This window comes from Drosophila tropicalis, unplaced genomic scaffold (genome assembly GCF_018151085.1).
Source record: "Drosophila tropicalis isolate 14030-0801.00 unplaced genomic scaffold, ASM1815108v1 contig_593, whole genome shotgun sequence".
Lineage (NCBI taxonomy): Eukaryota > Metazoa > Arthropoda > Insecta > Diptera > Drosophilidae > Drosophila > Drosophila tropicalis.
The window spans coordinates 243778-269607 of record NW_027173070.1 but is presented as its reverse complement, the minus strand read 5'-3'; the positions used below and the strand labels follow the sequence as shown (position 1 = coordinate 269607).

Genomic DNA, 25830 nt, shown 5'->3' with positions numbered 1-25830 from the left:
ACCCAACTCCCACTTTTTCTTAACTCCAACAATTTCTTCTCTTCTTACTTTACTTTCGAAATTGGGTTTGAAATTGAAATTGCTTGAGTTTGGGGCTGCGGCCTAGGGTTTTGGTATTTTGCGTCTTTGTCTGTCTTTTTACCATGTGCTGTAGTATTTCATTTGTCGGCAAATGTTTACTTACGACAAAAACCTTCCTCAAGTGGGGTTTGCTTGCAAGAGAAACTACCTAAGGAACTATGCAGCTCTTTACTTTAAAAATGAATTAACTACTGGTTACCTCTAATACTACATCAGTTAGCCATATAAGTTGGCATTTAAAGTTGGGCATTGCAACATTTCCCATCAGGGAAATACAAGCGTCGTAGGGCTTTGAAATTCCTCATAAAGTATGCAAAATAATGAAAAAGTATTCATTTTCTTCAACAAATGTATAAACTTTAATTTGCCTTGCGTCTGCATAATGTATATTTGATTCCAGAATTTTAATATTTACAAGATATTCCAAAAATGTTTTTATAATTTTAAAAATGTGTATTCTTGGACGTTCCATAGCTCTAAATAGGACAGGAAACCTACAAAATGTTAATTCAAAAAAGCTCCAAAAGGAGGAAACGGTTTTCCCAAAATAAATCTTTTAAGTACCTCATCCAAAATTATTAGATGGGGACCAGAAAATGCAAATATGGTGTAAGCTTTTTGAATCTGCAGGACTTTAACTAAACTTAAGCCCGAAAAAAAGGCCAATTTCAAAAAAAAATTTTGTGAAGATATGACATTGAATGAATTTGAAATTGAAATGAAAGCAGGATTTCAAAGTCAATATTTTGTTTTTGGTCAAATTATTGACTAATTTTAAGTTATAAAAAAAAAAAATTGAAAACGATCGGTCTATATTTGTGAAGTCGTAGCGGTCTTATGAAAAGAGCGGATATGAAAGTTTTTCAACTTTATGACTCACACAGATCATCGGGAGGAGGAAGCAAGGAAGGAAAATATGCTTTTAGCCCTGGCCATTTTTGACATTCCATAAATGGCTAAGGCCAAAAACTTTTTCTCCCACCACCCCCAGCACACTTCTCTTACCACTTTGGCGTAGTTGTTAAGCAGATACAGTTTTTGCTGTTTTTTAGCCCATTGCCGTTTGGCTCTCTTTTGTGTATATGCCGAGCATTTCCGCTTGTAAAAGAAAGTTGTACTTTTGTTTATTTGTCGCTCATTTCAGTTGATGTTGAAGTTGAATGTTGTTGTCTTCTGTTTCTTTTTTCATCATTTGCAGCTGCAGTTTGTTGCCCTCTTTTTTAAATGAAAGCTAATTAAGTTTGTTTTCTGAATGACGCCCCTTAACACCATCTACCCCGCTCTCCCTTTCTCGCTGGCCTCTTTTACTTTGCTGCCCGCACTTTAAGTAATGTCCGTCCTTTTGGTCATTACAAGTTGATTAACTCATAAACATTTACTGACAACTGATGTCTTGCAGGAGTGGTGACCGAGAGAGAGGGAGAGGAGCAAAGTCTGTGTCTGACAAGTGGCAACTTTGTTAGCGGCCAGAGATTTTTTTCACTTCTCCTCCGTTCCTCCTCCCTTCTCAGAGTTCGCAGTCTCTTTTTAACTTAACTTTACTTGATTTCTTTATTACTTATTTAATTCTCTTTTGCGTTTTGGCGCATTGAAATGAATTTACGTTTTCCGGAATTTTCTTATTTTTCTTTTTCTTTCTGTCTTTTGTCAGTTTGAAAATTAAATTTCAAAGAGCCAATTTTTTCCACTGTTTTCTTTCTGTTTTATATTTTTTTTTGCACTGTCATTTGCTGCAATTTTTTTCTGCGTGTGAACCCATTTAATGGATTTTATTGTTGTTGTTACTGCTGTTGCTTTTATTTTGTATCTATATGTATTATGTTGATTGTTTACTTGGTTGACTTTGATTACGAAATTGTTCAAAATAAATACAATTACCGCTCTGAACGGCGGCCGCGGCAACTAAGCAAAGACGCTTTTAATTGAGTTTTTCTTATTTTTTGGTTGGGGGCCATGCCGGGAGGACTGAGTTTATGGTGTCTTGGGTAATTTTCTAGCATTTTGGACAGATGTTCATGATAAGAAACTCAACGAACTAGGGGAAGTGGAAGGAAAACAACTTTGGCCAGCGCCAAAAAAGAAGAGAGGGAAAAAAGGCAAGGTAAAACTGTCAGAGTTAATTAAATTGTAACCTGGCTGATATGATCGGGTCAAAATGAACGTTTTTTAGCAATAATGTAGCTTGTTAATTTCATTTATATCACAAAAATAATTATATCACAAAAATTTACAAATCATAGACCATATTCATTTAATTAATGTGAAATGTCCCACCAGAGAGCAGAAACAGAAGCTAAATTGTGCCAAAATTTTACGAAATACTCAAAAACCTTCAACTCTAGAACCAAAACTAAGTCAATTTGTAGACACATTAAAGCTGCTGCATTGATGACTAGGTTAAGTCGCTTGCACTCAGTTTTTTAAGTAATTTAGGGACCAATATACTACTAATTCAACTCAAATCTCATTTTATTTTCATTCACAATTAAACAAATGGTTTTTCCTTTACTGTGTCTTCGCACTTGATCCCAAACCATCTACAAACCACACACACACAGAAACCAATAATCCATTTCGATTCCCACTCTACTGAAAATCCCCAACAGCTTCTGGAATCAATGTTTCACTGCATTTTCCCAAGAGAATTAATGAAGAAGGTAAAAAAAAATTCAATGCATGAGATGCTCCTCATATAATAATCATGGTAATTAACATGCAAACGAAATTATGAACCAAAGAGAGCAAAAAAGGTAAATAACAAGCAGATGACGACGACGACCAAGAAGACGACCTCAATGAAAGGGCATTGTAGTGATATTGCTCACGGATAGATGGTTGAGTGGTGGGTGCAATGTTTAAATAAACAAGATACTTACTAATAATACGAACAACGTTACAACGTGGCCCAAAAAACCGAAAATAGAAAAAGGGAAAACGAATGAGTCTGCTAGAGTCTGAGAACCAAGTTTTAAAGTACGTGATGCGGTCTATTGGCATTGTCATTGTCATTGTCATTGAAAACGGGGCAATGATTGGCAAAGTCAAGTCAAAGTCCCGCTCCCGTCACGACCTTTTATGCGTATGTGTGTCTGTGTGTGAGTGTTGTGTATTTGTGTGTGAGCGTTAATTAAGCAAAGTGAGCGCGTCACACGTAAGGAAAAGAAAAACGTCTAAGGGACGGAGGACGAAGACTCATTGCATTCAAATGAAAATGCACGGGCACAGACATCGCGACTAAGACCGAGACGTTGACTGTGTTGTGATGTACATACAGAGACCAGAGACCACCACCATCAGCACCAGTAAGGTTAAGAAGCATCACACAAAGGAACCAAGATGACGACGACAACCAGTGTGTAAGGCTATTGCCTGTCGGGGTTGCTGTTGTCTACCTGCCAAGGGTAATGTCTCGTCCTAACGAACATTTTATGACCTATAATTAAAAGGTTCAAAAAAATTTAAGAGTTTTATACCAGACTTGACAAAATTATGTAAAAACCGAAGCAAAATACATTCATTTTAATCCAGTTAGGCATTATCATATCAGCTTATTTTATCAGATTTATAAAATCATTTAATTAGATCAATCTATGAACCTACCAAAGGCTAGATTTTCCTTACCAAACAGAAAAATTTTTTGTTTTAATCAGATTTCTTCATAAATATAATTAACAAACCCATACTTTGAAATAGAATTAGATTTTTAGTGCACTAAAAACATTGTTTGTGGTATCTTCGGAATAATCTTATACGCAAAAGAACATCTAATCGGTTTGGTTTGAGGAGTTTGAGATCTCGACAGACCTTTTTGTATACTCTACATTTGTAATTTGTTATTCAACTATACATTTTATTAAAATATTTGTGAAGATTTATTACTCTAATGTTGATAGTATCCACGATGTATTCTAAAAACTGAGAGCTTAAGATATACATTTTAACATCCGTAGAGGAAAATCATTTTCCAGGCAAGCTGTTATTATTCAGCACAAAAGTGTATGCACCTTTAGATGAAAATGTACTACCAACATAGAGCAAATCCTGTGGAAAAAAAATTTGTTCTATGGCAAGAAGGCATTCAAGCGTAAGTCAGTGATAATCACGGCAAACCGACGCCTCAACACGTGAACCATAACGTCAAATGCCACGACACTGACTCCGACGCGGACGACAACGACAATGTAGATGACGGTCGAAAGGCAAAGCCAAAGTCAGATTTTTAGGATGGCTGGCACAGTCAGTCAGCCAAGCACCCAGTCAGTTCGTCACCGAGTGGTGAGGGAGTAGAATTAGAAGCGATTGTCATATACCCCTAGCTAGGGAAAATTGCACGATAATCACAGCAACTTGAGTTTTCAAGTGCATTCCAGAAGGGGCAAAAAGAGAGTCGGTTTTTTTCTCATCCCGTCTTTCCGCACTCCTTTTTGGTCTCTGTTTATGCGTGGTAAGCCAATTTTGATATGCCAGAACGTTAACCAAAATTCAGTAGCAGACATGAAGCCTGCGACCCGACTTTTAGAATACTGAAAGCCGAAAGGCATTTCGACTCTTTGTCCATTGTCTAAAGTGCAAGCAATGTAAAGTCATCACAAGAAGGCAGCCAAAAAGGGGGGAAGCGAGAGGGAATCAAATGGAGAATAGAATAATGACACGAGTCTCTCGTCTGTTTAAGGTGGTGGTGGGGTAAAAAGGAAAAATTCTTTAAAGGTTTCAACTCAAGTCTATTCAATATAAAAATGGAAAAATTCAACTTTTCAGAATTTTAATTACATCAGCAAATTTCTCTTCGTTTTATTATTAGTGAGTTTTTTTTGTCTCAGATTAAAAATTTCATGTCTTGCAAGTTTTTATTGGCTCCAGAATTGTAAATGACATACCGAAAACATTTCACTTGAAATGTTCTTAGGCTGCAGTTTTCAAAATTGAAAGTTTAAGACCAAAATTTTTAAATGCCTGAGAAATGCAATTGCTCTTCGTGGTAGGCATTTTCATTGAGGAGTATACATTTATTATTTAAAAGAAAACTACGAAAAACAATGTCACATGTCATGTTGAATTTACGTTTAAAACAACAATAACGAAACTATAGAAAACTAATAGAGATGCATTGAGACTCTATAAAGATATACATTGAATTGACTTTAACTGGGAAGATTTTTCAAAACATTTAGAAACTTGTGAGCACTTGCAAAGAGTACGTGCAGGATTCTTAGAGACTTATTCAAAACTATCGTAAAAGCAAATGTAGTATAATCCTATATTAAACAGGAAACACCAAAAAGGTGGCTGATAGATCGAAAATGCTTTTGCTCAAAAGTGCATAGTTATTATGATATTTAATCGCTTCAACCTATTACTAATATCTTTTGCAAGTGAACCGAATGAAATATTAAAATAATATGATGATATTATGCTATTTTCAAATTCACTTGCCAATACTTATTGTTTGCTTATTCATATTCATTTTCATTCAAATATATATTTCGGTCCTCTATATTTCTTTGTTGTACTCGAAATCGTTATTTCATCTTTTTCGGCTTACAATTTACATTTAAATTCATATTTATTTCATCTGCTATTAGTTTTTCTTCGACATTTTTCACATTTTTTGCCAGTCACCTCTTCATCCCTCAGATTCCCTCTCTATCTCGTATCTCTTTGGCTTTCCACGCGTTGTCAATTTGATCTGCCCTAGTGCAATTTCCGTAAATTGCGCGTAAATCGTTTCAAATTTTCACTTGTCTACATTTGATTTCCCCCTCAACACACACACACGCACACACTCAGATACAGACTCTCATATATAATTCCGCAAACATTTTTCCCCATTTTCTCTGGTAAACGACTGTAAGCCAAATAAATCAATAAAAAATTATGCGAAGTAATGTGTGTATATAGAAAGAAAACGAATAAAGAGAAAGAGAAGAAATGGCAAATGGCATTGGTATAACATTGAAGAAGAAGAAAAGACGCAGGCAGAGTGAAATGAAAAGCAAACTGGAAAAAAATATAAAAATTTGAACTGGAGTCCAAGTGTTTTATATTTTCAACACCCATTAAATCATAAACTAACAGTGGGCATATTCAAATTAAGTGTGTAGGAATAAAAGAATTTATTACAATCTGTTGAACTAGTCAAAAATATGTTCGTACTTTTATCAATTAGTTATCTTTTATCAGGAGATAAGTAAACCATATCGATAAGGTTCATTTCAAGACAAAATCTCAAACTAAGTGTATATGAATCTTTCAACTATTTATTTTGGTTTACTTACTATTTTGTCCTTCAAATGGTATGCTATTATTCCAGAACCAATTCTTAAGCAATTATTTCCAAGAAGCTGATTAATTTAAAATTAGTAACATATTTTTACCACTTTCTGCTCACAGGAGTACCTAATATGTAGTAGGAGTAGTTTAGTAGTTGACATTTTAGTGTTCGCTTTTTATTTTCTCACCGAGAAGGTATTTAAGGAACAGCAAGTAAAAATAATTATTAAATATTAGCCAGGATATTTAATAGGTCGATATTTGCTTGCGTTGCTTAGAAAATATCGTTTCTTCATTGCTTTCGCCAGCGAAATTTTAAACGGCATCTAAAGCAGCAGCAAATATGAAACTTATGGCAATAATATTGATGTCGTCTTGCAAGAAGACTCCAGGATACGCCAGGATACCGAGGATACCAGTCAGCCCCATCCCCTTCCCAACCCGCATCAAAAACATGCCAAGTGCCAGAGAGGGGAAAAGGACAAACGAATTGCGATAAAGATAAATAAGCTGCGATACAGTTGATGATGTTCTTGTTGCTCTTCTTGCTTGGCTCTTGTTGTTGTTATCCTTGCTGGTTATTATCTCTTTCCCTCTCTTTTTCTCGCTCGGGGTTTCTCTGTCTTAAGGTTTCTCTTTTACTCCTTCTAGAGTTGACGTTTAGATTTCCCTTCTTCCGTGTCCCCATCTTCCTTCGACCGCCCCATCTATTGTATTATTTAAATTTGATTTTATTTCATGAAAATTGAGTTTCGCTTTGCGGGCTTGTATTTTCTTTCGTTTTTTCCTTTTTCTTTTTCCTCTCCGCCCCCTTTGACGCTACGACCTCATCACATTTTTCTTCCATTTCCGTTTCAGCCTGTTTAAAAATGAAGGCGCGGCATTCCTTGTTATCGTTTATATTTCTTATTTTTTCTTTTCTTTTATTTTGAATTTCGGTCGTGGCAAAGAAAGTTGGTAAACAAATTATAATATTGAACTTGTCATAGATACGCGCATTTGATTGTCTTCCCCCTGGACACCATTTGAACGGGACGTAGACCGGAGCTGAGGGGCTATGAAAAGGATTCGTCTGGCAGTGATTACTATGTGGCTATTGTTAGGGTCGAGAATATTGTCTATAAGGGCACTAGTTAAAAACTTATTTTTATTTACTTAATCATAGTTTATCTATAGAGAAGTCACAAAACAGATGAGTTTTTCGTTGATCAGATTTCAATGTAATAACAAGGCATTGAGTTGCTATGGTTTAATTAAAATTATATTCGATTTGTACATTCTACCCTAACTGTGTTTTATCCAGGTGTTAGCAACCTTGGAGCAAAATGGCTAACTCCCCAATACAACAATGAACAAAAAAAATGAAGCAAGTAAGTCGACTCGTCGACTCGGGTATACCATACACCAGGTGAAACAAATTTTTTTAAATTTCGAAAACCAAATGTACATATGTATGTCTATTAAATTGTTTTTACATGTTTCATAGTATGTGCTATCTCGCTCACTCTACGAACACACGAGCACTCTAGCGCCGCTACTAGCCAACGGCCAATTCTGGCCTTGTGGACCGCGTAGTAAAATACGTTCATACGCATATTTTGCATGTTTCTAGTCCGATTTCAAAAAAATTTGGTAGTTTTGTAGAAATAGATAAGATTAATTAGTCTGCCGAATTTGAATGCGATAGTCAAAAAACTACAGGAGAAAATCGGTTTTTTCTTAATTATGAAGGCGGAAGTGGGCGTGGCAAAATATGAAAATATATATACTCTGCGCGAATACTAAGCCAGTATACATACTAAATTTGGTGACTTTAGCTTTGTTTGTTTTTGATAAAATCAGTTTTGTTTGATTTGCGGGGGCGGAAGTGGGCGTGGCAAAATTTTTAAATAGCCAGTTTCTGCGCGTCTATTAAACTAGTCTGCACACCAAATTTGATGTCGGTAGCTGTCATAGTTTTTAAGAAAATCAGTTTTATGTAAATTCCGGGGGCGGAAGGGGGCGTGGCAAAAAGTTTAAACAATTAGTTTCTGCGCGCCAACTAAACGAGTATATAAACCAAATTTGATGTCTCTAGCTGTTATACTTTTTAAGAAAAACAGTTTTATGTGATTCCTGGGGGCGTAAGGGGGCGTGGCCGAAATTCCAATTAACTCTGAACATGTGCATACTACACGAGTATACATACCAAATTTGGTGGCTCTAGCTCTTATAGTCTCCGAGATCTGCGTGTTCATACGGACGGACGGACGGACGGACGGACGGACGGACGGACGGACGGACGGACGGACGGACGGACAGACGGACATGGCTAGATCGACTCGGCTATTCATCCTGATCAAGAATATATATACTTTATAGGGTCGGAGAAGCTTCCTTCTGCCTGTTACATACATTTTGGCGACTTTAATATACCATTTCACCCTATGGGTGTATGGTATAAAAATACTAAAAAAATGTTTTAGTAAGCTACCACAAGAATGAAAATACTTAAAGAAATGTATGTATAAATCCGCTTATGGCATTGCCACAGCAACAAATAGATATGTATAGATTATATGGATTGTGTGTAATTCAATTTCAGTGAGGTAAAAACAGTTCGAAAAATAAGAAAAATCAACAGCAAAATCTCCGTCTTTCTTTCTGCTCTTTCTCTCTCTCTCTCTCTCGTTCACGTGGTCGTTGCAGTAGTAGAAAAATCAACAGAAACCAATAGACCAAGTCAACGAATTTTGTGGGTAGCAGCCAGCGAGAGGAAGCTTATTAAAAACTACTTGTTAAGTTTTGTTTTGGCCAAATTCGCGATGATAAGAGAATTGCGACTCTGAGATACTCTATAATAAGTGAAGGCAGCTAAGTAAGCAGCTTTCGGCGATTTTAGGCTATTGAAATTATTATTGCTGACATTAAAAGGAAATATTAAGGATTCCTTAATCTCTCCAATGCGAGCATTGAGATGATAGGAAAAAGTAAAAAGATACCAAAAAGGTTATATCAGAAAATTTAAACTAACGTGCTTTATTATACAATTAAAAGTGTTATACTTACTATGTATTTTAAAATGTTTGACTAATAAGAAACACAAATACTTCATTTTCTTTTGTACAGGGTACATAACATAAAGAACTATTGCAGCATAATTGTTGCTGAAGCATTTTGATTGTTTATTGTTTTGGGTTTGTAGCGGAGAAAAAAATTTCTCTTTCTACCTATATTCTCTATTCGAATTTATGTTGTATTTTTCTCTTCTTCCTGTTTCTGATTTTTGATTGAGTCTTAATTGAAAATAAATGAAACCAAGCCCTTCCCTCCTTCATTTATATTGTTTATGTTTAATGGGCATGAAATAAACTAGAACCAGCAGCAGTAGTAGGACCGGCTTAACCTACAGAATTAATTTTGAAGGATCTCAAATTTCAAAGCATTAAAAGTGAAATGGACGCAACACTTCCAAACGAAAACACGGACAGAGAGAGAGAGAGAGAGAGAGAAAGGGATGGTTAGAGACGAATGGGTTGTGAGGAGAAATGGAAATAGAGTGTGCAAGGCGACATAAACTAACAACTAGTAGTAAAAGCAACAAAATGAATCCTAAACGGAAATGTCGATATTAGCATGGCGGAGAGCAGCATCAGCAACTACAGACACAGATACATACAAACATCAAGACAGAACGACAGTTAGCGACACAGTTCCAGTTTACAGTTCGCACATATGGTCAAAAAAAAAAGACAGAAAAAGGACGAAAGGTTCACTGACCAACAGCTGGTGATGTAAACGTGATAGAGCTTTCAATCTAAAGAAAGAGTTTGTATTTTATTGACAATAACCTTAGATCATTGGGAGATCTTGGGCTGTGCAATGGAGAAACTTTTCCCCTTGAATTATCCTATAGGCTGAATAACCATTGCCCATATTAAAAAAAAATAATTGCTTCGAGAATTTTGTTTATCCACTTTTTTTTTTTTTTAATTAATTTTTTCCAGAAAGATTGCGTGCTTCACTGATATACAGAGCTGAATAGACTCAATCCCTGACCCAGCTTTAAACATTTTCCAAACCTCAAACTCAGCTTTCATACATGTCCTTCGACTGCCTTCAAAGAGCAAAACTTATTAAGAAACTATAGTTTATGCTTATTAAGAGAAGAGGAAACTAGTTTTCCACAGCTAATTTGATTTCTTTTCTGATAATATTTCTTTTAACAGAAAACAGTTTATATATTGTAAAGGAATTTCATCAGTTTCGCATTGAGAACTTGTAACGCTCTCACGCTTTCATCTCCGTTCCAATGAAAAGCAAACGAGAAACAACAACTAAAAATGGAGTTTAGGTTGTCGATGCTAGAAGGAGGCTTGAGGGGTGGAGAGTTTGGAAAACAAAAACGTAAAAAAAGATGGAAAACGAAACGAAAACGCGCCATATTGACCAAGCGAGTGCAGCATCATGATGCAGTGCAAGCAAGCAGAGTACCAAATGGGTATAAACTGGGCGAAAAATTGAGGGGGCGTTTTGCAGGATAGTGGGTGGAAGCGGGGTGTTGTGTGTGTGCGGAAAGGCAATGGAAATGGTTGCCTAGCCGTTTTGTTTTTAGCCAAAGTGTGCGCTCTTTGGCGCTGTCCCTCTCTCGTTCTCTTTCTGCCTCACTCGATGTATGTGTTGACAAACGCCAGTGGTTAGCAAATGTGTGCATGTGTGTGTGTGTGTGCAGCTGTGTCTGTATGTATGTGTGTTGGCAATTCAAAATGGCATGCACTTCACTAAAAACTGCGCATTTCCGGTCAAAATGACGACAACGACGACGACGACAGAGCGCGGCTGCTGACAACGCCAGCCGCATGTTTGTGTGTATACCCCCAGCCCTCTTCTCAACCCATCTGGCTAGATGGGTGTATATGTATGTGCGTCTGTGTGGACGGGACAAAAAACTTTTTTACAGCTTTAATAGTTCCACTTGGCGCAAAAACTTTTCAGTGTTCCATCCGAAAGTGCGTCATAAATGTGTGTAATAAAATATTTAACGAGAAACAAAACAAAAACAGAACAATTTTTTCAATTTTAAGTTAAGCAACGACTCTCAGTTACTCTCAAACATCTGCAATCTGGATAACAGCGTTTAACAAAAAAAAAAAAACCGTTGGGATGTATTATTTGTTTATTTCAGCAGAAAGATTTTTCCCCATTTTTTCCAATTAATACACATTTGTTAACCAGATATGCCAAATTTATGACAAACTAATCTAGGCACAGTGGTTGCTTATACTTCTTTTTTAGTTGCAGCTGAAAACTGTGATCCACTGTTTGGTTTCCAATCAATCAATCGTAGTAGATTGTGTTACAAATCTACAAACTCCAATTGCCATCAGGCAACTTTTCGGGTTTGCTTTCAATACCGTCAGCTGAAAATTATGCTCCACTTTTTTGGAATCTCACGAAGCAGGTCTAAAATATGTATCCACATCTTAAAGAATGTCTGACCACTTAATACCAACCCTTTACACAATCTAATGTATCCCTTTAAGCTGCAGGGTAAACGCATATATATGAGAGTAAAAATTTGAAAAAAAGGAAGGGAACGAAATGCTGGTAACAAATAATTGCAAATCTTATTTTCCTTAACTTGCCACTATGTAAAATCAAAGGAAGAACATTTTTTACACACATTTCGTATGTATGTATATGTATAATATTGGCTAGTGTTTGTCTGTGTGTGTACAACCCTTGCCTTGTGTCTGCTTTATGCAATTGTTTACTTTGTTTACCCGATTTACACATCCCACATAAAGCAAAAAACAGAGACAAGGGAAAACAAGTTGAAGAAAGAATGAATTTTTCTCCCCGCAAAAAGAAAAATATTGTGCTGCTATATTTATGGCGTCTAGTTCCTGCGAGATGGTCCGACAAGGGGGCGGGTTGGGTATGGTGGGCTATAGCGGGTGGGGGTTTGTCAATGACAGGCGAGTAAGCCCAAACCGATCGACAAGTGTGGGTAACCCTGAAAATTTGCTCGTCAACTTGGCTTAGTTGCGGACTTTACCCGGGCGTTTTTACTCTTTTTTAGGGTTACCAACAGCAAAGGAAGAGAACGAAGTGGGGGCTAAGTACTAATGCGTAGATGTCGCGCACAGACTTTAACTTATTATATTTTGTGTGTTATTTTTGGGTTCTACCTGGAAGGGTTTCCATAAACCCCTCATCGAAATGTCTGAGCTTGTACGACCATAATTGGCTTCAAAAAATATATACATTTATATACATGTATGTATATAACGAAGTTAAAGTAAACAACAACATGGACTGAAATGTGTACATTGTCGTTAAAGTTTAGCCTCCATTTGCTTGCCTTAGGCTAAAGCTAGTTTTTTTTCTAAATGTATTGTCAGTCCTGTAACAGACAAGAGAGGCAGTAAGAGAGAGTTCTAAAAAACTTTTTTACAATTTTAAAAAATTAGACAAAAACACTGAGATCATGTAACATAATTTGGTCATTTATTAAAAAATATAGAATATCAAAGTACACTAGTTCTTCTGGATCTAATAAGTACCTATACCATAGTAGACATCTCAATATGAGGTTTCAATTTTGTATAATTAAAAACCTGTTACTGAATTAAAATTTTTAAATCGTTGTGGAATATTAAACCTAAATTAACGGAATTTGTTTAAATACACAAAATAGAATAAGCCAAAATGTACATGTTTTGTGTTTAGCGCAGTATTGGGGATTTCAGCTTTGAAGAACAGCGGATTTGGTTAAAGCCTGATGTTGCCGGTTGTTAACTTTTCGAATATATCTATCATGTTTGCTAATTTATTGCACATGCTAGCCCAAGAAATTTACTTCGATTTTGTGTAGTTATATTTCTCGGCTAGGTTACAGAAAAACTTTCTTTGCAGGCATTCAAACTTGTTAGAGCTGGCCGCTATCAAGACTTGAGTCTTTAAATAATCTATAGTATGCATATCTATACAGATACATATATCCGATTTTAGTCACAACTAACTCAGATAAATCTATTAAAGTGGTCGACGCCATTCATGCCCCTTCCGTCTTCCTAAACCATCGTCCTTTTCTGAACAAAGTCATCGTATTCATCGAGTAAAACTTTGGCCTAGTTTCTAGTTTGCTTGATTTTGATTTTCTGGCACAAACTAAAATCGCGAACAGTTCTTCCGCCTTTTTGGCCAAGTTTTCCGTAGGGAATGAAGGAACCGGGTGAACTCTGTTTTAGCAAAGTTTTGGCTTATAGGCTAGCTTTTCCTGTTGCCAACTTCAATTACTTTAAGTTTTGTGCTGTGATATTTACTCATCTTAACAATTCCACGCTTCGTGTCTTGGCTCTCTCACTTACTCTATCTTTCGCTTAATTTGGCTATCAAACTTTTCTTGGCCTTAAGCATGGCCTTTTCTTGTCTTGACTTGTCTCCCCCCTCGCAATATATCCATACATGTATGGAGATGCTTCCCCCATGTTGGCTTAATACTTAGTATTTGACTGGCCAAAAGCTTACTTGAAGTCATTGCCTTACTTACACAAAGATGAACCCCTTCTCGATGATAGGAATTGCCTTTTGGAAAATGGGGAGATTTTTTTCCTTTCTCAAAAGATGAAAGAAAAGGTTATGTGAAATTGATAGGAAATATTATCGATTGCGAATTTTATTTGAAGTCAGTTTACACCCCTAGCATAAGTTCTTTGTTTTCAAAATATCAAATTGCTGCGGCATATTGTATTATAATTCCTCTTTCATGCAAATCTCTAGATTTTGCTTTGCATACTTTTGGATTTTATGGTTAAGCAGTGATAAAATATGAATATAATTAATCCTTATTAATTCATGCACATAAGGGTACTTGATATCAAATATATAATTGCTGAAGCACATTTAATTATGTTTTTAAAATACTAAATCGAAAAATATTCCCTTTCTTGTTGCATATTCTTGGGTCTATTTCTTACAAAACTATGAACTGAATTAGATTATTATGAAATTGCTAAAACATTTAATTATCCACTCAAAACCATTTCTTCTATTTTGCATACTTTTCTACTTATGTTTGAAAGTTTGAAGATAACGAGAATTTATTTAAATTAACTTGTATTTCTGAGTTATAACCTAATATCATATCATGTGAGGATGAGTTTGCACTATTTCCACTTTACCAATCAAATAAGCATATTCCATATTCCCGCACCACCAAACGAATTTCCCTTTTTCTTGCCGTTTTAATGCTTACTCATCTGCTTAGAAACACGATGCTCCTTTTTTTGGTTGTTTGCATTAGTGATATGAAATCCTTCGACTTTAGCCTTTTATTTTTACTTTCCGTTGTTGCTGCAACTCATCAAAGTAGTTACTCCGGTTTTGTCATATGCTCTCAGTTTAATCATTATACTCACTTTCAGCATCAGCTATCCTGCGCAGGCACTATCACTTAGTTTTACTATGACAACTCAAGACCATAAACATTCGCCTTATATCAAAAGAAATGCGACACTTTGATGACTCCTTTTTGAGTTTATGGCCAATGACAACATTGCAGAACACTTTCAGTCAGTCAGTCAATGAATTATTTTCATATTTTCCTATTTTCTTTTTCGCCCTCAGTTTTCTTCCTCTTTTACGACCAATCGAACACACACACACACAGAAAAACGGCATCAATCGTAAAAGAAAAGACTTCGAATAATAAAGCACAAAAAGGGATAAGAAGATGGAGAACATCATTGTCATCGTTTCAAATGTTAGCCAAGTTAGTCCAAGTGAGTGAAAAATGTAACAACAACAAGTGCAGTTTTCCTTACCCATCCTCGCCCCCCGCTCTCCTTTGCTATATATTTCTCTGTTCTCCTGAATCTTATATTCATATTTATTGAATTTACGCTTGACAGCCTCAAGAGCTCTGGGCGATGTTCTCTGGGTAAGGGTGGCAACTCTGAAGAGGAGTTTCGGTTTTTACTTAAGGGTTTCGCCGACAGCCATGTGTGTGTGCCACTGTGTATATGGGTGTATGTGTGTGGCTTAGTGGATATTTATGTGGCTCTCGCCTTTTTTCTTTCATTTTTCATAAATATTAAAAGAGCCAAGAAAAGGGGAGGAACAGTAAAAAAATAAAAAAAAAACATCAGCGAAAACATCGGCTAAAGTCAAAAGTCGCTTGAAGTTGAGCAACGGTATGTTATGCCAGGGGTGTGTGAGGGGGAGACAAGTGCAAAGAAATGACTGTGCTGCATTGGCATTTGGATGTAGCAAGTGCGGCAAGTGCATTTGAGGTTGGCTTGCAACATCAAACTAGTCTCGCTATGGGTTTGTTTCTTAGCTAAAAGTCTGTATGATATAAGCAACAGAAAAATAACACTGCTCCTTTTAAACTGTGAAAGTTTTAAACTACATGGGAAATTTACAAAGCAATATTATGAAATAACGGATATCTTAACAGTCCCGTGTTCGGAAAAGGATATTATTACAGTAGACTAGAGAATATATTTCAGCAGTAATCAGACTTGTGCACCTCTACATTTTCTTTTCCAAGTTGATTCCAAAACAGAGCCTAATTTACAGGTTCAACTGAATCCCAAAGAGATCTAGATAGTCTGCCAAGGGTTTTACAAAGCAATTGTATACTTTAGGGTAATATAAGTCAATCTGCTACACATGTAGAAGACTTATTGTGGTAGTGGTCTTAAGTATAAGTTGGAATCAGCCATTATAAATGAGTGTATAAGTTGGGTATAAGTGAAGTACCAGTGTATTTTAGTAGTTTCGTATAACAGTTTTCACCTTTGTTTTATGAGTGAACCAGCTAATTAAAATGACTATAACAGAGTATAAGTTGGGTATAAGTGTCGGACCAGTGTATTCTAGAAGTTATTGACCAAAGTTACTGTTTACTAGTTAAGGAATATACTGTGAAAAAGAAAAATCGGAAACCGATTCGCTTGCCAACAACAACTAATACCATTCCTGCCACATCAGCATCTGCTGGTGTGTCAAAAAACTAGCTTCGTCCCTTAACCTGGGTTACCAGAACGTTAGAGGGCTGAAATCTAAACTTTCTAATCCCTATGTAGATAGTCTTTCTTTTGAACACAACAGTCTAGCTTTTACAGAGACGTGGCTAAAACCTGATATTGCTGATGCATCTGTTTTTTCCACAAACTTTTCTATATTCAGACGTGACCGGATTTCTCGTATAGGTGGTGGCGTTCTGATAGCTGTTGATGCTGCTTTATCATCTGAAATGATTCAATTTTCTAGTACCCAGGAGATTGAGTTTGTCGGTGTTAAAGTAAATTTTAAATCTTTTAATGCTTTCATTACTTGTTCCTATATTCCACCATTGTCAGACATGGTGGTATATTTAAATCATTTAGAGGCAATTCAGTTTGTCTCCTCTTTAGTTTCCAGTCAAGACTTGCTCATAGTTGTAGGTGATTTTAATTTACCCGCTTTAGCATGGTCACTAACAGATGAATCTACCACGTTGCTGCCCTCTTTGTCACATGACTTTATTGATGGCCTTCTAGGCTTATCTTTATCCCAAGTCAATCCCGTCTTAAATTCTAATAGAAAATCGTTAGATCTTATTTTTGTATTGGATTCTTCTTATTGTGAGGTTTCTAGGATCGAACCATTTGTTCTTCCAGAAGACAAATTTCATCCTACATTAAATTTAACCAGAGGGCCGGGGCTAACTTCGACCGCGTCAAAGTTTGTATACCCTTGCAACTTTTTTGGTAACTCTATCCTTACCTATTAGCCATCAATGTGGAAGAACGTTTTATCTAAAAAGGCTTAAGCTTGAGAAAGAAAGGCCTACAATCATAGGAAATAACGAAGATATTGATCAAAGTCACTGTTCTCCACCGATCGTTCCTATGGGAGCTATATGATATAGTCACCCGATCTTTATCAAATTCGGCACAGTCATTAACATATATATTAAATTAAGAAATGTTTAATTTAAAAGCAATCGTGTTAAAAGTAACGAAGTTATTTACAAAAGTCACTGTTTTCGACCAATCGTTCCTATGGGAACTATATGATATAGTCACCTGATCTTGATCAAATTTGGCATAGTCGCTTATAGGCGTAGTGAACTCTCTAATATTAAGTTTCACGACAATAGCTCAGAAAATAACGAAGGTATTGAGAAAGTCACTGTTCGTGACTTGGCCGTTTGTATGGGAGCTATATTATATAGTCACCCGATCTTGATCAAATTTAGCATAGTCGCTTATAGGCGTAGTAAACTCTCTAATATTAAGTTTCACGATAATAGCATAGAAAATAACGAAGTTATTGAGAAAAGTCACTGTTCGTGACTTTGGGGTTTGTATGGGAGCTATATGATATAGTGGTCCGATCCGGCTGAATCCGAGATATACAACGCCTGCAGTATATACAAGCCTACGTGCAAAATTTCAGCTCTGTAGCTCTTACGGTCTAGGAGGAGTTTGCGTTGATCCAGACGGACGGACGGACATGGCTAGTTGAACTCGTCTCGTCGTGCTGATCAAGAATATATATACTTTGTATGGTCGGAGATGCTTCGTTCTATGCGTTGCACACTTCTGACCAAAATTAATATACCCTTTTTGCAAGGGTATAAAAAGCAAGCACTGATCAGGCAATTGCCGATATGTTTGCGAGTTTTTTCAAAACAACTTATTCCTCAACGGAATATCGAGCAAGTCCTTATCCTTATCATTCTCCTTATCCTTATCCTTATATTCTCCGGGGCCAGATGGTCTTCCTGGATGCGTACTCAGGTTCTGTGCATACGCATTATGTAAACCCATTTTAAAATTGTTTCTATTGTCTATCGAATCTTCCTCTTTTCCATCTATTTGGAAGGAGTCATATATCATTCCTCTGCATAAAAATGGCAAAAAGTCCGAAGCCTCTAACTATAGGGGTATCTCAAAATTGTCCGCTATTCCGAAAGCTTTTGAGAAAATTATAACTTCTCAATTGCAACATTTTTGCAGCTCTATTATTTCGCCATCCCAACATGGGTTTGTGAAACGTAGATCTACAACCACTAACCTTTTAGAATTTACATCAGTAATTATCAAGGGGTTTAAAAATGGTAAACAAACTGATGTAATATATACTGACTTTAGCAAAGCCTTTGATTCCGTTAATCATACCCTATTACTTTCTAAGCTGAGCGACATTGGGTTTCCATCCCTTTTCCTTTCTTGGGTTCGTGAATATTTAACAAATAGAAAACAGAAGGTACTTTTTAAGTCTTCTTTTTCCGCTTCCATTCCTGTGACTTCTGGTGTACCTCAAGGTAGTCATCTTGGCCCTCTGCTCTTCACACTATTCATTAACGATCTTCCATCAGTCATTGTTCATTCGCGTGTGCTTATGTATGCTGACGATGTCAAGCTTTGTCTTACTCATAAAGATACAGATTCATTTAGTCGGCTACAAGCTGATCTTAAAAACTTTCAATCCTGGTGCCAGTTTAATCTACTAAATCTTAACACTACCAAATGTAAGGTAATGACTTTTTTTCCGTAACTCTCCCCAACTGGTCACTTATTTTCTAAACAATAGCCCTTTAGAACGTTTAAATAATATAAATGATTTGGGCGTACTTATCGACCATAAGTTAAATTTTAACACCCACATTTCCACCACGGTCGCAAAGGCCATGAGTGTCCTGGGTTTCATTAAAAGATGGTCAAAAGAATTTGACGACCCCTATACAACTAAAGTTCTTTTCACTTCGCTTGTCCGTCCTATTTTAGAGTATGGATCTTGCATTTGGTCACCTTAATATGAGTCGCACCAGATTAGACTTGAATCCGTTCAAAAGCAGTTTTTGCTATTTGCTCTTTGTGGCTTAAACTGGGATCGCAATGTCAATTTGCCTTCGTATTCTAGTAGACTTCTCTTGATTAACCTTCCGTCCCTAACTAACCGTAGAATTATGCTTGGTGTCATTTTTATGCACAAGCTCCTAATTGGTGATATCGACTCGCCTGAGTTATTAGCTCAGGTGAATCTGTCGGTACCATGTAGACGGAGTAGACATCCTTTGATACCTTTATCCCTTAGTCGTTGTTCTTCTAATTATGCTATGCATGAACCTTTTAGGGTCCTCTGCTCTGATTACAACCTTCTATTCCCTGTAATCAGCTCAGAGTTTTCTATTAATATGCTTAAAACATCTATCCTATCCCATTTAGTTAATAGATAGCTATAGTATTATTTGTTTGTCTGTTTTTTCTATTGTGTATTTGTCCAAGCGATTCGTGCCGTGCGTTATACGGCTGCACCCCTCGGTTGGTCGGGTGGGAGGTGGGCAGTTATCTGCTTGGGCTTGCGCGTAAAAAAAAAAAAAAAAAAAAAAAAAAAAAACTACCAATTGTTCCTATGGAAGCTATGTATATGATATAGTCATCGGATCTTGAGCAAAACTAGCACAGTCATTAATAGCTATGTTAAACTGAAAAGTATACATTTTTATGACTTTTGCGTAAAAAGGAACAAAGTTGTCAACAAAAGTCGTTGTTTTCCACCGATCGTTCCTATGCAAGCTATGAGATATAGTCATTCTATCTTCATCAAATTTGAGACACCTGAGTATAGGTATTATAAACTGACCAATATTAAATTTTACGACGAAAGATCAGAAAATAAAGAATTTATTCGGAAATGTCAGTGTTTGGGACTCTGCCGTTTGTATGGCATCCAAGATATACAAACTGTGCAGTATATACAAGCCTATATGCTCTGCAGCTCTAATGGTCTAGGAGAAGCTTGCGTTGATCCAGACTGACAGACATGGCTATATAAACTCATTTCGTGGTGCTGATCCAGAACATATATACTTTATATGGTCGGAGATGCTTCCTTCTATGCGTTGCACATTTCTCACCGAAATTATAAAATTCTTTGTGCAACGGTATAGAAACGGTAAGGAACCTTATATTATATCGTTATAGGAAACTGCTTCGATTGCTGCCTTATTGAAATTATTTGATTTCGATTACAAAAGCAGTAAAGTTGGTGCAAAGAGTGTAAAATGCCCTTGCCTTGCCCATCAGAGACTAACAATGCTAATGGATCGTGCTATTTCAATTGAAATAACCACCAAAAAGTACACACACTTAAACAAAGGAATCCCTGAACAAAATTAAAATAATTCGAAAAGTAAACTGAAATATTGTTCCACAAAAAGCGAGAAAAAAACAAGCGAAATGAATCGGGGTATGGAGGTGAGTTCGCGGAGAGGGTTGGTTGGCACTGCGCGAGGGCAATAACTTCAACAACAGTGAATTTTACTTTGTTGCACTTGAAACTTTTTGGATTTTAAATTAACCAAACAGAAACTAAAAAAAATTGTATATATGTAAAAATATATGTATGTAGAAAATTCAGTGGATGGAAACAGTTTGTCTGACCACCCGCAACTATTTGGAAAAACCCGCAGAGCGGTAATGAAAATGTCTTTTTTCCTTCCCCTCTCACACTCTATCTCTCGCTCTCTCTCTCTCTCTCTCTGGGGTATTCAAACGTTGAACTGGCTGCAACTCGTTGAGCTCGTCAACGCTTCATCTAATTTCCATTCATTGAGGCCTCAGGGGTTTTAAATTTATATCGAAAAGTTCCGAAATAAAACAACAAAAACGACAAAATAGTGCAACTTCTTCGTCTTTTTGCAACTTAACCTGCCGCAATTTGTGCTAATTGAAATGTCTATCAATAGAAATAATGCAACTCAATCAGGGAAAGTTTCAACTCAATCAACTTCATTTCGAGATCCCATTAGAAGACAATGTAGACAAAATGGAAATAGTAAATGCAAAAAGGTGAGAGGGAACATAACACAGCAACTAACTACAACAACAACTAACAAAAAAAAAAAGATTGCAAACAATTAAACATGAATTATGTATTAATAATTTCCTTACCTCAAGGGAGTGATTCAGCTTGGCATGATATAAAGTTTTTTCTTATTTTTGTTGTTTTTTTTTTGCTTCCAAATATAACAAAACATAGAAATGCTTCCCACGAGCCGCTGTGAACAATAGTGAGAGAATACATTTTTCCAGGCATTGGTAATACTGAGAGGCTCTGAAGACTATAGTCCAACAATCAAAATGGGGGAGGTTGAGCGAAAATACACACAGTGAAAAAAAAAAAACACTACCTTTTGCCACATGCAAGAAGCTTAGAGCCAACAACAGCAGCAGCACCAGGTCGAGATATCGATACTGGGCCAGGGAACAGTGGGTCACAAATTTATCTTACCACATCTTAACCCTTGGGAAACTTTTTGCAATCTGTAAATTGTCATAGATCTGGATATAGAATCGTTTACTGTGGTGAAATTGTTTTATGACTTATTGTAAGTAGAAAGCAGATTTAAAAACCTTTATTGTAAACATGACAATATGGTTAATGGTTAAAAGCTTCATAGCTTTGACTGTTCTGAATTTTAGTTTTCTTTTATTAATATTTAGTAATGAAAAATTACAATTTCCTTTTCATAATATATAAAATTTTTGAAAGTGTTTGCCGAGTTTAGGAACGGAAAAACTTGTTCGATGTTTATATTCATAATATATGTATGTATGTATGTACAATTTAATGTTTTCCAAATTTCAATTTAGTGATCTTTGTAAGTCTCATCTGAGGTGTTTAACGATTAAAATTAAGAATAGTTAAATTTTTATTAAACCATCTCAATTAAATTAGTATTATTATTATTAGTATAGGATATAAGACAACTATGTAGCTTACAAAAACTATTAACCTAACTACATTTTACAAGCACTGGCAACTAAGGCCTTCGGCTTAGACGAAAACTATATCCAGGCTAGTGCCTGGGATTCGAACCTGGGTCCTCGTTGCTCAGTTTTTTAAATGACTGGACCAGTTAGACAACTCATCTACCGAGGACTGTTCTCAATTAATTATGATAGATTAATCAATAATTTCAAATATCACCATAAATATTTTTAAAATTATAACAAAAATATTTTATGTGGGTTTTTATGCTTTAGCCTTTGATTGTCGTAGTTTATGGCTGCTATGTCTTAAGAAGATTTCTGATCTATCCGAACATAGACTTGAGCTTATTAACTTTTACCATGTTTATTGTCTATTTGCTTTTTGCCCATTGTGCTGCATTTTGTGGTACAATAAAGACGAGCTGTTGCCATTCACAAACTCACACACACACATCAAGCCATACATTTTTATGTAGATGGAATACGCGTGGGATTTTCTGTTGCATCTGTGTATGTACATACATATGTATATGTACATATGTATGCATGAGGTTTTTCCGTTTGTGACGCCATTTTCATAAGAAGCCGCAACTGCATTTGTCTATGCATATGTGTGTAGGATGTTGCGCTTTTTTCTCTTTATAGGTATATGCATGTACATATGTATGTATATACTTTTTTTGTTTTTGTCTAGCCCGGTGCGGCATCTAAATAAGTTTTTCCGTTTCTTGTTTGCATATTTTAACCAAAAAGAGAAAAAATGAAAGAAAACCAACATTTGTGGGTCCATCTCTTTCTATCGCCCTCTCTTTCTCAGTCACACTTTGTTCTATCTTCTTCTTCCCTTTCTCCACTACAGTCCCTAGCCATATTTATTCGTTTTCATAGCATTGACTGTGTGTGTGTGTGCTTGTATTTTCATTTTGGCTTTGGGGTCTTCCTCTTTTTTAATTAAATGCATAAACCAAACCAAAAAACTAAAGTCAAAAAACTCCAACAGGAACAACAACAAATTCGTTTGCCTTAAAATGTTATATTAAAAATCATTTTGTTGAAAACAAACAAGAAAAAGTGTTATGATGATCATCCATCCATCACACAAAGCAACAAAAAATCTTCCAAAATAGAGAGACAAATTACAGAGCGAGAGCAATATACACGAGTATAACTGAACAGTTGGGCGGTGGCCGTGGGTAGGGGGTGGTCAGGGAAAACTCTCGGAAAATGTAGGCTCAAGCAGTTTTTCCTACACTCCCTCTCATTATAAATTGTTTTTAATTGCATTGAATTTGGTTGCTGGAAAATTGCACCACCCAAAACGCCTTGTGAAAATCGAGGCAACAAAGAAAAGTCGACAACTTAAACGAAGTTGTAATTTCTATACTCTTGGGAGTTGGAAGTGAAATTGAGGTGCCAAAAAGATGCAGTCCCATTTTAATTACAGTTTGCCAAATTTTATTCGTAAGATTTTTTAGTATTTTAGTAATATTTTAGATTCTAAAGTTTTATTAAGATTGGGATTGCAAGCAAAGTAAGAGTAACTTTTTTAAGGTCTATAATTTAATTGATTTCGAAATGAATATACCCTTCTTGTATGCGAGGGCATTGGGAAAAAAATAGCAACCAAAATGTTTGCCGTTGGTGACGATGATTAAAAACTTTTCGAGACAGTTGACGTTGCAGAAAAATGCTCAAAAAAATACAAAATAAAAACGACGAAAATATGTGAAAAAGGAGAACAAGAGGCTACTGGCAAATTAGGTTAGTAGACCCGTAGTGGTTGGGATAGGGATAAGAGGGAAATTGGGTGGTTTGTGGGTATGCTATGTTGGTGGTTGAGTGGTTAGCTAACGGTTGCCTATGTGGTCACATGTGCAATTTGATTAAAACTTGGCAAATAGTTAAAACATAAAAAAAGAAGAAAGGAGCATCGTCATGGCTACGGCTTTAAGTGGAGAAACCCAAGTTGGCAATCATTTGGCCAACGAACTGCGTCCAAATGGAATTGGAAAAAAATAAGCAGGAGTATTTTTTTTATTTTGTACTTTTTCTTAATAGCTAATTGAAATAGTTAGAAGGAAGCATCGACGCGGTTGAAAAGAGCGTAAACTTACGGCACTTGAAAGTTTTTTGTTATTTTTTTTATTGCAAGGTTCTTGTAATGTAATAGTAAGTGCATTAAATATTCAAATTATTTAAATATTATATTGAAGATAGTAAATTTTTTGTTTTTTTTTCTTAAGATTTTTAAAGAATTCATAACTAAAAATCTAAAAACTAAAACTACAAGCAAAGTTTAAGTTTAAAAACATTTGCTGCCAAATATATTAATTCAATTATTAATTCTATTTTATAGATTTATTCAATTTTTGATTTAGTTTCAATAGTCTTTAAGAGACCATTTTCAATTACCCTTTCTTCTCAAAATAATCTTTTAGAATAATATTTTATTACAGTATTGAAATCGATAAATATGATAAGGAATAAAGATTAAAAAAAAAGAAGAATGGCAATCCTTCTCAATACCGTTGCTCCAACTAAAATTTCGGTTTTGAAGAGAATCGAGGCGAACAAGATGCGCGAGGGAATTTCGAAGCATAAGGAATACTGCAATAACTCGAAGGCGAATGAAGATAGTCGTATTCTGGAGAACCAATTCGCTGGAAGAGTTTGCAAGGCAGCATTTCTTCGTGAGCATCAATTAGCTCTTTTTACCCTCATTGGTAGGTTTAAGAAACTAAAATAACTTTACAAAAATACTTAAACATCATTTCAACTTGCAGATTCACGGAATTTGGGAAAGGATACCGAGGAAACCGGCCTTTCAAAAAAAAAAAAAAGGACTGGGAATATAGTGAAACTGCTCAGTTTGATGGCGGTAACGCTGCATGGCTCCAGGAGTATAATTTACACAAAACTTATGATTACGAGAATTCAGTTTATGTGTGTTGACACGATCATAGAAGTCGTGAATAAGCCCATGCAGCTCATGGTAAGAGCAACAGTATCCACTAATTTGGGTTGTTTCGAATGCGAAAGTGCGAGATCATTTCCTAGCTAGGGATACACAGACATTTTCATATAATGTAAAATTTTTCAAATATTTTTTAACTCACAAAAAAGATGAGAGGCGCGAATTGTGCCTCAGGAGAGGACTGAGAAGGCGCAGAAACCAAGAAAGGAGGGGCCTTTGGTACCGAAAGAGGCACCGGGAAAGCCTCCGTAGCGGACGGAGATAGCACAGGTGCCAGGAAATCCTTGTGTGGAAGAAGAAGAGGCGCAAGTACCAAGGACGGAGGCTTCACGAAAACAGTCAGATAGCCAATGAGCTGATGGAGTTTGACAAAGTTTTCAGGTGGCTCATGGGTCATTTCACTTACCAAGCTGATTTTACCTTGTTGATGGGAAATAGAGTTAGATGAAATATGCCCCAAAGACCGTTCCAGGCAATGACCACCAGAGGGAGAGTGTTTCCAGCATATAGAGACCAGGTTGATTAAAGCCCTTTCAGAGACCAAAAGTAAGATTTACGGCAAGATATCGATCTGTGTATGTGTGTGAGTGCTTACCAGAGTATTAACCATTGTATCGACTTGTGATCCATGGTGTAAGGTGCCGCTCCAAGGTTAAGCAAAGTTCGTATTGCCACCAAAAAAGAGCAGAAATGATGGCCAGCCTATCGCAAAAAAACCAAACCTTATATGTATATGTATGTATGAATGTA

General features: G+C 36.2%; 1 long non-coding RNA gene across 2 annotated transcripts in view; it reads right to left on the bottom strand.

The window, feature by feature from the left end:
* LOC137575778 (uncharacterized) overlaps positions 1-25830 on the bottom strand; it is a 53703-nt gene that overhangs the window by 21489 nt on the left and 6384 nt on the right. The window contains exons 3-5 of one of the 2 annotated variants that reach the window (XR_011032230.1): positions 25676-25782; positions 25487-25610; positions 25229-25405 (exon numbers count right to left, since the gene is read on the bottom strand). The exons of the other annotated variant lie outside the window; for it this stretch is intronic. This is a non-coding gene — a long non-coding RNA (uncharacterized lncRNA). Of the gene's footprint in view, positions 1-25228; positions 25406-25486; positions 25611-25675; positions 25783-25830 lie in introns of those variants that run through there. 2 annotated transcript variants of the gene reach the window in all.